Source organism: Cavia porcellus, unplaced genomic scaffold, assembly GCF_034190915.1.
Source record: "Cavia porcellus strain 051 isolate PalLab524CR breed Dunkin Hartley unplaced genomic scaffold, mCavPor4.1 scaffold_1, whole genome shotgun sequence".
In the NCBI taxonomy this organism is placed as follows: Eukaryota; Metazoa; Chordata; class Mammalia; order Rodentia; family Caviidae; genus Cavia; species Cavia porcellus.
This window is the reverse complement of record NW_026947484.1, coordinates 198,542,804-198,555,863: the sequence shown is the minus strand read 5'-3', so window position 1 is coordinate 198,555,863 and position 13,060 is coordinate 198,542,804. Positions and strand designations below refer to the sequence as shown.

Genomic DNA, 13,060 nt, shown 5'->3' with positions numbered 1-13,060 from the left:
GCAGTGTTGCTCTTGCACTTGCAGTTCTGCAGATAATTGTATTTATTTATTTGTATCACAGCTCTTGGGTGGGAAGGGACGATTGCTCCTATGGAGTGGGAGAAGCCTGAGAGTCAGCATAGCTCAAGTTCCCCTTGCCGTTATCTGGAGCTGTCAGAAATTAGCCTGTTAGACTTTGCTGTGGACATTTTGTGTATGTAAGATTATTAATAAAGTATGTGTCTGTAACTTGGGATGTCTTGCAGATGCGAATGTGTCCTCCTTGAAGTAACACCCGTGGCCCCTTTGGGTCAATGAATGAATAATGCTTCATTCCCAACTTGGCAACCTCAGTAAGATCTGAAAAAAGTGTAGACCCCTATGAGAAGGCTTTTTCAGGCTTCTGAGATGCTTCACACACCAGAGCCATACTTGCTTAATGCTCTGTTTCCTCTTCCAGAGGGGAAAGGCACATTCTGGGGTGGGAGGATGTGTGGAAATCCTATTTTGGAGCTGCTGGCTCTGTGGGCTCCTGCTGGGCGTCTCCTGCAGGGGGGAGGTAAAGGCATCCTCCGCACTCCTTCCATCTGCCCCGGTTAAGTAGGTGTCAGGGACCTGCCTCCTGTCTCTCTCTGCTCATGTGCAGCAGGGCAGTGCAGCAGGAAGGCGCCCATGACAAAACCCGGGCCCCAGACTTGGGCCTGGGCCTGGGGATAAAAGGATTCCAGAAAGGGTAGTTCCCTGCTGTCCTAGCCTGCACTTTCTCTATCTTCTCGCCAAGGAACTGGCCCCATCTTCTCTCCCTCATACCTACACACCCACACACATTAGGGCATGAGAGGCTGATGTTTGAAGTTGCTTTATTCACTGTCTGTCCTACTATATGCTTGTGTTTCTCTATATAAATCTTAGAATCATCCTTCTCAATCAAATAGGTCAACTCTTTTCTGCATCGTACAGTTTTTCTAATTTGGGTGTCACAGGTCAGCTGGCTGCTGGAGAGCTCAGAATGTGAGTAGGACCTGGAGCTCTTGGGAAAGGAATTGAGCATAGCTATTCTCAAGCCATCTGAGTAGTCCAGACCTGAGGACTACCTGTCAGGACTACTGGTGCCACCAATCCTTTATTCCTTTATTTAACAGTAATGGTCTTTTTTTTCCCTCCTTCTTCTCTTTCTCCTCCTTTCTTTCTCCTCCACCTCCTTCTTTTTCTTCTTCTTTTTTTTTTTTTTTGGTAGTACTGGGAATGGAACTCACAACCTTGCACTTGCTGGGCAGGCACTTGTGCCACTGAGCTAAATTCCCATCCTGGTCTTTTATTTTTTTTAAAGAAAAATTTTCATTTTTGGCCAGGACACTGTATATTTATACTGTACCTTTTAGGGAATGAAGGCCTTAACCCAGGTTCTTGAAGTTTTGCAGAAAGGTTTTCCCCATGTTTTAGGTTACATTATGTCTTTCTTTCCAAACTGGAATGTGTGCATGTGCGCACGCTTGTGTGTGTGTGTGTATGTATGTATGTATACATACTGTAAATTAGCACTATCCATGAATTCAGCAAATTTCTGAGAGGAGGAAACTGTTTATGTAAACATTTACATTTAATGGGCTAGCTCAGTAATATGCAGGCTTAATAGGGAGAAGGGCTGAGGTCAAGCCCTAACGAGAGAGAGAGGGAGAGGGAGAGAGAGAGAGAGAGAGAGAGAGAGAGAGAGAGAGAGAGAGAGAGACGAGAGACACGAGAGAGACAGAGACAGACAGACAGGCAGAGGCAGAAAGATGCAGGCTTAGTAGGCAGAAGGGCTGTGGTTAAGCCCTAACGACAGAGAGAGAGAGAGAGAGAGAGAGAGAGAGAGAGAGAGAGAGAGAGGGGCAGAGGCAGAAGCAGATAGGCAGGGAGAGAGATTAAGATTTAAACTGCCTTTCTGTGATTCTGGCATTTGATTTTATATGCCCTTATGTAAGGTCACATATTTTGTGTTTTTGAGAAGCCAGTTGAATAGCCTTAGTGTTACTGTTTTAGAATTAAGAATAGCAGCAATCTGTATGTTTCCTCACTGTTACACTCACTTGGAACCATGGAGAAATCTATGGTGGGTTAATTCATTTCTTTGTCAGCCCTTAATTGAATGCCTACTGTGAGCTGGTCCTTGCCCTTGAGGAGTTCACAAACTCACCAGGGAGATGGATGAGCACAGACCACTGTTATATATATAATACACAGGATGATCTTAAGGTGTAGTCTTTTCTTGCTATTGACTATCTAGTACTAGAGGATAGTGACTGTAATTAAAAGTAAACTGTCTTACATGAATTCTGAAATGTACATTTTGTGAGTATCTTAACATGTACATGGGCATATGCATGGCACATCCCATGTGTGTGATTTAAATGTTACTAAATAAAGAGTTGAAAGTGTGTATTAAGAGTTGGAAGGGTCTGCTGTTGGTGGCATGTGCACAGGGGAATGCAGATGTCTACCTGGAGACTGAGGGCAGTTTGGACTGGTTAGATAATTAGCATGGTCAAAGTTAGTTTCCCTACTTTCTTCTGAAGTTTTCCCTTTAATTAACCTGTGCCTAGAGGTATAGTCACCCTTCAGGGTATACCCACTGCTACAGCTTAAGTGTGAGCCACTTCTGCTTTCACTTTTTATTCTTCCCATGACGGATCTAGCTCCTCCCAGTAGCAGTGTCTTTGTAGACCCAGCCTCTGCTGTCCCTGAATTTAACTTCTTAGGATCAGTTCTTTTCTGCCCATTCTCCCAAGCTTAAATACTATTTGGCCCCATGAGCCAAAAAGTAACCTCTTTGACTTTGCACATCCCGCTCATCCTCGCAAAGTAGTTTTCCTCAAGCAGAGGTCATCATTCCTCTTCTGAACATGTCCTGCATGCTTTGTGTAGCTCAGTTACACATTCACAGACTTAGAGAATGACTGGACTTTCTCCTACTGGACAGAAGGTGCGTTATGGGTAAAGACCTTGTCTTACTCAACTATGGATTTCCAGCATGTAGAGCAGTGCTCACCTAAGATCCTGTGTGTGTGGCATTGAGAGAAAGGGAGATGCATTCAGAATGGAAAAACAGGGTGGTGAAAGCACTGAGTGAGAGGTTGTGTCTTTTGGGACATTAAAGAGGAAACCTGAAATGCAGTTACTGGCAGAAGCATTGTTCACTTCATACTAGCTGTAAGTGGGGTACATTTTAATATCCGAGGGACTTGCAAATGTTGGCTGACGTGCCTTGTATCCATAAAGGACTGGGTCATTCATACTACAAAATTTAAACATAATTTTATAATGAAAGATTCTTAGATATCCTTATATAATAAAACCCATTAGGTTTATTTTTAATGTCTTCCTCCTCACTAGAACATAAGCCCTGTGAAGACCAAAAAATTTTATCATCCTGCTACCGCAAATATGTGAAAAGTCAAAAAGCATATCTGGTGCATCATGAGTACTTAGTAATACTGTTTTATCAAAGAATGAGTCCCTGGGAAACCTGTTTAATTTTTTTCTTCAAGTAAGGCTATACTGTTGTACCAACTAATCTTAGAAGAATTGTCGTTGTGAGAATAAGTCACAGTAACACACATACCACTATAAAGTCAAATGCATTATTTCCTGCCATGGTTGACTAGTTCCTGCCATTAAAGGATTTTACTTCTCCTTGAGATTCACTATAATATTTTAATGAGTTGCTGGATGGTAGTAGTTAATGCTAAATGAAAAACATCAACTAGGAGAACAATAGTTATGGGCAAGTTAGCTGTTCTTCATGGTAAGTTCAGGAAAGTGAGTGTTTTAGCATTTTCAGGTTGTGCCATTTGGGCCTGATATGTCATACATATTTATCTCAAAAATTGTTCCAAGTTATAAAATTAAAGTGAGCTAAGGCTAAATTTTTTTCACGATTTCCAAATTACTCACCTGGCACATATCTCAACAAGGCTGGAGCTATAACAAAATACGCTATTTTTAGCCAACTTCTGGTTTGGTGTCAAAGATGGAACATACAAGTTGAGAGTCAGTTGTTGTTGGGCATTGATAAAGATAAGTCACACAAAATTTAAATTTCTTTAATCTTTATAAAGAATATTTATAGGTAATTGTATTCTACAATTTCTCAATTATGTATAGGTATCATATTTAAGCTCTTGAAAAAACTCGAATAACTACCCTTAAATTCAAATAAAACAGGTCAGAATCTATTACATACTTTGAGAGCAAGTAATTTAAAGGTGTAATTTAAAATTTTGGTTTACCTTTAAACATTCAATTAAAAAGTATCAGAGTACCTAATATATATCTGAAACAAGCAAAACGTAGCACTTGGTGATTGGCTTTTATTTACTCATTCCTCTAAAAATAGATACAAAGATCTATCCCCCACTCTGTATTTGAAAAGTGTTTAGTTACCTTGTTCATCCAAGATTTGATAAGCTGATCTTGACATTACAAAATGAAAACAATATTTTTTGTCATTTACCAAAGCTAAGGTTGACTGTGCTTCTAGGTACACTGTTTCCAGGTTTTTATCTCTGGGTTTTACAACTACCTGCTGTTTCCCTTTAGGAGCCACTCAGTGCAGGGCAAGGAAATATGTAAACAAATCATTTAAGTGTGATATGATACATAAATGTTTTTTTTAAAAACATCAGTGTAAGTTTCTTTGAGTTCACAGATTAGGCCGTGCTCATCTGTAAATTGGAGGATCAGAAAAGTGTCACTGATGGATTCCAGTTAAAGAGGGCCTACAGGAGGAGTGCACACTTACCTGGAGGTGAATGGGGGAAAAGCTCTGTATGCAGTGAGTGTGCAGAGGTTCTGAGTAAAGAAAGTTGAAATGACAGAAGCAAGAAATCATCCCACAAAAGTCAGGTCAGATTTTGAAAGCGCTGATGGGACATACTTAAGATTTTAGATTTGTCCCATAGGTGGCTTGGGGCAGGCATTATAAACACTGATGTTTGCAAGCCAACGCTAAGGTGCTTTTTTTTGACATGAAACATTGCTTGGTTTATTTTAGTTGTTGTTAGGAGAGATGCTACACATTACTTTGGGTGTAACACCCTGATATAGACATGACTTTTCAAACTTCAACTTCAGTTTCTTTTGTTTGTTATTTAACATAAATATTCCTGGCCCCTGATAGAGAGCGACTGTCTTTCCATGCTAGTTGGCATACAGACATGTGTGTAAACCCGAATGGTGCTGACTGAGAATATTCTACCTCCTGGAGCCCTTTCTTAACTAATGGCAGTAACAAGCACTGCACCCTTTTTGGTTTTTTTACATGTATGGGACGCATTTTTACTATAAACACAGAAAACCTCAGTTTTCATTGAAATAAAAATAAACTAGAAATAATGAAGAGGCTGACTGTTCCATTGTTTTTTTAAACAACGTACACAGTTCAGGAGAAAATCAAAGGACCGTGTTTCCTTGGGCAGGTGCAGTGGCAGAAGCCCTTTTTGGATTGTGTGTGAGCTGCTTTAGTTTAAAGTGTTTGGAAGTGGGGGAAGGAGCTGAGGAAAGCTGTGGGGACAGCTCCCAGATTTTTACCTTGAAAGCAGGTGCTGCTGAAATATTCCAGAAACAGATGGAATCTCCTATTCTTGTTTTAAGCTATTTATGGTTGTCTCGCCCAAGGGTACCCTGCTGTACAAAAATGCACAGCCTGATGTTTGAGGGCAGTTTGGGCATCAAAGCGGGGACCCCTCTGGGAGAAATCCGCCTTTCTTCACAGTGCCTGCAGTGCTATTCTGGAGACCTGGATCTTTGAGCCTCTTTAACAGAAGACTTTCCTGAGCCTTTGGAGGGTTTCTGCCCTCGTAGCTGTTTCTTTTTAATTGTTTTTCTTGACAGTAACATGGGTACTATGTTCTTGTTTTCTAGAGGGTCAGTGAAAAGGAGGCCCTTTTGCTGTGGCAGAATTATCATTTCACCATTGTTGGGGCCTAGGATATGGGTGCTGTCAGGAGCTAAATGTGTGAGATAAACTGGGATAGTTCTGAGCCAGGGCCCTTTGTCAACTCCTCAGGATTTTGAAATACTGTGTAAAGGGTGATGCTTATCAGAACTTCACTTTTTGAGAGGTCATAACTTTTTTGGAAATATGTAAACAAATCATTTAAGTGTGATATGATACATAAATTTAATTAAAAAAATTAAATGTTTGAAGAACATCATATGTTCTATTGCCCACACAAATGCTTCCATTCTTAGAAACATAATCTGCTGGGGAGCTGCAACTTAACAATAGTAACAAGCTGTACAGTTAAAAGAATCACCTTTGAAGAGAAAAAAAAGGAAATAAATCAAACTATCCCGGGTATCCCAGTGGCCTGCTGTCAGAGGTGAGTTTGAAGGTTAGGAGGTTGGACAGTCGGAGGGGCAGGTGTGTCTTCTGCGGTAGCAGGCTGGGCTGGTGCCAGCGGTCAGCCTCAGGCTGTCCCATGAAGGGGGAAACTCGCTTTCTCCTCCTGGTCCTTTTGAGAAGAAATCATCCTGGTTCAACCTTCCCTGAAGCAACTGGAGTCCAGGGTGGTTGAAATTCTTTAACACTGGCTAGCAGAACATTCTCATTTTTTGAGATTGACTGAGTTCCACATAAATTAGAGACACAGTATTTTCTAGCTTTGTATTGAAAGCAGAGCACTTTCTTCTCTTTAATGCTCAAGAAGCTTAGTACAAGGCAGCAAATGAAACCTAGGAGTTCCAAGAGTGCAGTTTTGTGTTTTCCTCAAACCTTACTCAATTCTTGCTATCTCTATTGATTGCCACTTATGGCTAATATTATTATGGCATTTTGGGAATGATGACACTGAATCTGGACAACTTGCTGCAGAGGATGTGGAGAGGAAGTGAGAAGGTAGCATGTATCAACATGCGATATGCCAGGTGGTTTACAGAATTCTTATTTATTTACACAGCAACCTTATGAAATGACCTTCATTGTGGAGATACCAGTGTTGAGGCTGAGAGAGGAAAAGTGACTCGCTCAACATTTTATAAAGAAGTGAAGGAATCTGGTTTGGAATCCAGAGTTCAACCCAAAGTTCATACTCTTAATTGCAAATTTATCTTTCCACCACAAAAGCAACCCTTTTGAGTTTTATAAGACCTTCCACCCCCCCCCCCCCATTACAAAAAGCCATGGTGGGTAGTTTGCCTTTGCAGAGTAAGTTCAAGATGAACTCAGGGTTTGGGAAATAATGTCCCACAGTTCCCACTCATTTTGTCAATAGTGAAAATGAGACCAAAATTTTTTCCCAAGTTCTTTAACTGGCTAATGGCAGTCTTCTGACCTCAATCAAGGGTTTCCTCCATAATGTGGCAACTCAGGAGAATAAAGCAAAGGCCACGTGCAACTAATGTTTTTCAAGACTCAGTAGCACTAGTTAACACCAAGGAGTTACATTCCCTCTTGGGCTGTACTGTTACAATCTATGTGAACAACCCAATTGTTTGATTACAGACTAAAGAAAATGATCAGTCTGTTTAAGTCTGATACAGAGTGTGTTTGAATGGAAAACCAATAAAACTAAGCCTGCTTTCTGAAAGAGTCTTAAGAACTCCACAAGAGGGACCCTTTTTTGGAAGGTAGAAAAATACTCTGCAAGAGAGGTCATTTGATGCTTTCTGGTTGAGTTTGAATGCCATGAAGTTTTTTTGGACCTCCCTGCAAGCCTCTTACTTTCCTTCAACAGCTGCAACAAACAGACATTTATCTGAGCTTTTTTTACCAAGCAGGAAGTAGAAAGAAAATGTATCAAAATATGTCTTGCCCCTAAATCACCATTTATATCCAAGCTGCATTCTTATTTTAATAGTAGTATAAATTTGTGAATACAGAAAGTCTGAATTGAAGTTGTCCAGCCCTTTCAGTGATCAGGAGCAGGAGAAACCTAACATCTCTCCCTCCTGGAGTTTGAAGTAACAGTGTAGTGCTCTACATAAAAAGTGTTGTACCTTCTGAAGTTTAAACATCCTGCAATTCTAACAATCAGTTATGACCACTTGTTTTAAAGGTGTTATTTTTTAAGCTTATGAAGATATACTTGCTCATTAGAGGAATTTAGAGAACATAATAAATAAGAAATGTATCATCTCACCATTCTAATATGACTAGGAGTGTTTCATTCTTTGAATTGGAATCAGTTATAGGTATGGTTTTGCATCAAACCTCTTCAGTGACTGAATTGTAAGCATTTTAACATATCCTTAGTTATTCATTCTTGAGAATGTTTTTGACTACATGATATATTTGTGTGGAGTTGATTTATAAGGAAGAAGCTCTTAGTAATCAGAAAAAAATACTTCTTGCTCAGATTTATATTCTTTTTTAAAAATCTAGTTGTAATTTTATTTTTCATTCAGTTACTATTTTGGTATTTTTGTGTTAAAAAAACAACCCAGCTACTTTTTATTTTAGCATGTGAGCTATTACTTGATTCTTAACTATAAAGAATGGTTATTAGCTTTTGAAAACAGTGAACATAAAATACAGAAGTAGTATCAGAATCTTAGTTAAAACAAGTGGGAAATAATGGATTTAGTTTACTTTTCCTTTCTATGTTTCACTTTTTATATTTACATCTTTAATCCTTTTTTATTAGTAGGAGTAATGTTGTAAAATGCAAAAAATAACATACCATAACCTTTATAGTTAGTATTTTACTTTTGATTTTGGAAGTACTACATTCTGAATAAAAAAATTTATACATATTTTAAAACTTCGTCAGAACTCATGGAATTTTTAAATGTTGTAGAGAAAATTAAATGCTATATTGTAATATATATTAAAAAATGGAATAGGTTTTTATTTCTTATTCAGGGGACTTGGAACTACCAGTAATCTCAGGCAAAACTAAGAGTGATTGTCTTTTAACTCAGTTCACAAGAGTGAGACAATTGCATGGAGATTACTAATCCCTTATCTATAATATAAAGCAATATTTCTTACAAAATTAATTCAGAGAGGCATCATTTATGGTTCCTAGCTATTCTGTTTTGAAGCCTTTGATGTAAAGTGGGAGTAGCTTTGTATGTGGGGTTAAGTGCTCCATTGTTCATTTATTCAGTCTGGTATTTTAACTAGCTCTTTATGTATTAATGAGCCCAAAATGCAGCAAAAATGCGTGGCTTTAAAAATCTTGATTTAAAAGAAAAACTTAAAGTGTGGTAGAAAAAGAAGTTGGGTGAAATTCAGTATGCTATAGTTTGTTGCCTCAGATCCTGCAATGATTGGATTTCTTTATTCCTTTTTTAAAAAAAAAATTTGTCCCATAGGAGAATGAGAAGTCATTAGGGGGTTAAGACACAAAAAACAAATTCTTGCAAATAAAAACAACTTTAAGCAAAAAGACTCTAAAGAATATAGCTTTGCTAGTATAGTGCTTACTAGTGAGCTAAAAATTTCACTGTCCTGTAAATTTTGCAATGTTGAACAGCAATTTTAGTTTGCACAATTTTTAGCATAGGGAAATATAATAAATTCTGATCATCCTTATTGACTAAAGATACTCATTGTCACCTGACTACTAGAAACAATCCTTGCTTTGTTATCTTTTCTGGAGGGTAAAAATCCCCAAGTGATTTTAATTCTAGATCTTATAGGAAGAGAGTTTAATTTTCAGAGTCCCTTGAACTTATCCTTTCCTCATATTCAGTTCTTGAATTATAATGGAAAGAACATTGGTGCTGTAATTTAATTAACTAATTAATTAATTGTACTGGGGATCTTTTTTTGAGACAGGACCTTGCTAAATTGCCCAGACTGGGTTTGAATTTGAGGTCATCTCAACCTCTCAGATTACTGGAATAAAAAGTGTGTACCACCATACCTGGCATAATTTGAATTTTAAAAATCCTTTTAAAAATTAGGATTTATGGGGCTGGGGTTTAGCTCAGCAACACAAGTGCCTGCTTGGCAAACGTGAAGTCCTGAGTTTAATCCCCGGTACCACACACACACACAAAAATTAGGATTCATGACTGAGAATGTTGTAGTACAGCACTTGGCTAGCATGCATGAGGTCGTGGGTTTGATCCTCCTCATCACTTAAGAAAAGAATTGAAGGGGACCCTGGGGGTATAGCTCAGCAGCACGGCACCTGCTTGACACGGGCAAGGTCCCGAATTCAATTCCTGGTACGAAAAAACAAGCAAAAAAAGAATTTAAAGCATAAATATATTCTCCATTGTATGATCTTTTCTCATTTACCTCAGTGGAAAATTGAGGATAATATAAATTCAGAATATCATTTTAAAGATCAAGTAAAACAGTGGGTACTTGATAGGAGGCCTTTGTATGTTGTATCTACTATATAAATGTTTGATTATGACCCTGTGCAATTTTTTTTATAAATTATGAAATATAACCTGCAAATAGAAAAAGGCATTGAATATACTTGTAAGAACATATAAATAATTATACAGCAAATAGCCATCTAATCATCATCTCAGTTAAGAAATTAGTGGCATCCTAACCAGTATTAATTTTTTTACATATATATGCATTTCTACATAATATGGTAGCTTTGGTTTTGGACTGTATGTAAGTTCCATTGTACATTTGGAATCCTTGTTTTCATTCTTATTTCCGAGTCATCCGTGCTTATAGTTATGGTTTGTTTTCTTCGCCGTGTAATGTTCCATACCCGTGTTTCTTTATGTATTCAGCTGTAAATGGCCTTGGGATTTTTCTGATTCTTGGCTTTTATGAAAATTCTGGCATGGGTGTACTGGTGCACATAGGCTTGAGCCACTTGTTTGTATACACCTAGGAGTTGAGTAGCTATGACATAGGATGTATATGTCCTCAGCTTTGTTGGGATAATGCCCACTTGTGTTCTGCAGTGGTTGTGGCATTTTGTTGTTCTACCAAAAGTTTATGAGCATTTGGTGCTGCTACTTGCTTCTTTTTTCCTAACCAGCATGCCAGCATGCAGTCCTTCCTCAGAGCCTGTGAGATCTGGGCATTGTTGCCCATCTGGCCTCATTGTCTGCACAGGCATTTCTAGAGGAAGAGGCAGTCTCTAGAGTTGGGGAAGGAAAGTTGATCATACCTGAAAGAGCAAGTGAGTTACAAAGTGACACGGCATAAAGAGTGTGGTCTGCAGTCCTCTGGATTGGGAAGTACACTTTTAAGTTTTCCGTTTACTCTTTTGGAACCTGATTTTCTTCATATCTGCTTGTTTTAGGATTAGAGATAATACAGATAAAAGATGTTTTCAAGGTAGTCATTGACACCTCTTATTGGTTAGTGCAAATAGAAGGGTAAACCAATTATGTATATGCCATTGTTATAAATGAGATTTGTGTGGGCCTGTGTGTAACCAACTGTATGTGAACCTTGGCTATGGCCAGTTGAAAGTGACACATGGTGGCAATAAAGTGGACACTTACATTGTATTGGTGAGAATGTAACATAGTCTGACATTGCTGGAAAAAATTTGGCAATGTATATATTCAAAGCCTTTAAGGTAATTCCCACTTTTGGGACTCTGTTCTAAGGAAAACTTAGAAATGTGTATTTAGATGTATGTACGAGGACTTTTATCATAGTATATAATAAGGATGAAAATTAGTAACAATTTAGAAATCATAGAAAGCTAAATTTAATTAGACACCATGCAGCCACTAAAATTGTTTTTGGTGATTATTTGATGGCTTGGAAAACATCATGGACATAATGCTATATAAAGAAAGCTAGAGACAACTATTTAGATATATGATCTTTATAGAAATATATAGGAAAAAATAACTTGGATGCCAAAGTAGTAATAAAAATAGTTATGTAATAAGACTGTGAGTGTTTTTAATTTTCTTTCTGTATCACTTTAATAAAGTAGTTCTTTTGGCACTTTTAGTCTGTCATTCCCAATCCAAATATTCATTTCACTGTAGTTTATATATTTTTTATTAGTATATGTTTGCAGTAGAAAATGTTAACATTTCTTGTGTGGAATTGGTATACATATATAACACATCCTCACTCCTTTTTGTAACTATCTTCAACATATCTTGTGATTCCAAATTTAGAATGTTACAAATAAAAAGTCACAATGATAGCTGATATGCTAGTGTGTGTTCCCCCCCTAAGTGGGGCGAGGGACAGATTTGAGCTCTGGAATCAGATCTATGATTAAATCTTGATTCTACCACTTCGTTAGCTCTAAGAACATATGCAAGTCACAGCACCTTTCTGAGCCTGGGTCCCCATCTGAAAAATGAGAGATACTTCCAATGGATAACTAAGTTATTTTTATGGATATACCATGCATAGGACCTATCACTAGTCCAGAGTAGCTATTCCTATGTTGTCTTGCAAGATTTAAAAATAGCTTTAATATGAAATGTGCCATTGATGTAAAAACATCTTTTCAGGGTAAAAAAAAAGACTGTATTAAATTTTCAGATTGATTCCAAGAAACACCTTGATTTTAGAATATTAAGAGTTTGGTCTTAATTGAGAAATAATTGCATTAATTTCACAGTGGGATATTTAGCATCTGTTCTATGCATTATCACCATTTTCCACTCACCTAGTTGACCTTTTAATTTTCTCAGAAATTTTTATCTTGTTTGTGTAAAATTACTAGGAACCTATTCCCAACGCATGCCTCAAACCTGCTTTTTATGGCCTCAGGATCTCTGTCATAACCCGTTTTATGCTTTCACAAACTGAGCCCCTGGGGAGCTGTCTGCACTTTTCAGTGTGATCCAGCTGAATTCCTTCCCTTCCCCACTCAAGCCTTTTGATTTGCCAGGTTTTTGTTCATCTACCCTAAGGATGAACTGAGATTGCCGAGCATGGCCTCTCTTGTGGTGCAAAGTGAGAATTGTTTTTAATTGAGCAGAAACATGTGGAAGGATCAGGAATATCTCAAGGGATTATAGAAAAATTCCAAATTTGTACTACTTACAGCTTGTGTTTAGAACAGGGTCTGCTGGGAATAAATGTTAGTTAGTGTGGCCTGTGACCTTAAAAACTGTTGACATGGACTTCAGCCAGAAACTAGCCACAGACCTCCTTTGTTAAACTCATTCATAGCTCCTTGAAAACTCTAGT

At 38.0% G+C, this 13,060-nt stretch overlaps 1 protein-coding gene across 11 annotated transcripts in view; it reads left to right on the top strand.

The window, feature by feature from the left end:
• The window catches only part of Dennd1a (DENN domain containing 1A), a 489,363-nt gene that overhangs the window by 156,435 nt on the left and 319,868 nt on the right, over positions 1–13,060 (top strand). The gene's annotated exons all lie outside the window — the stretch shown is intronic.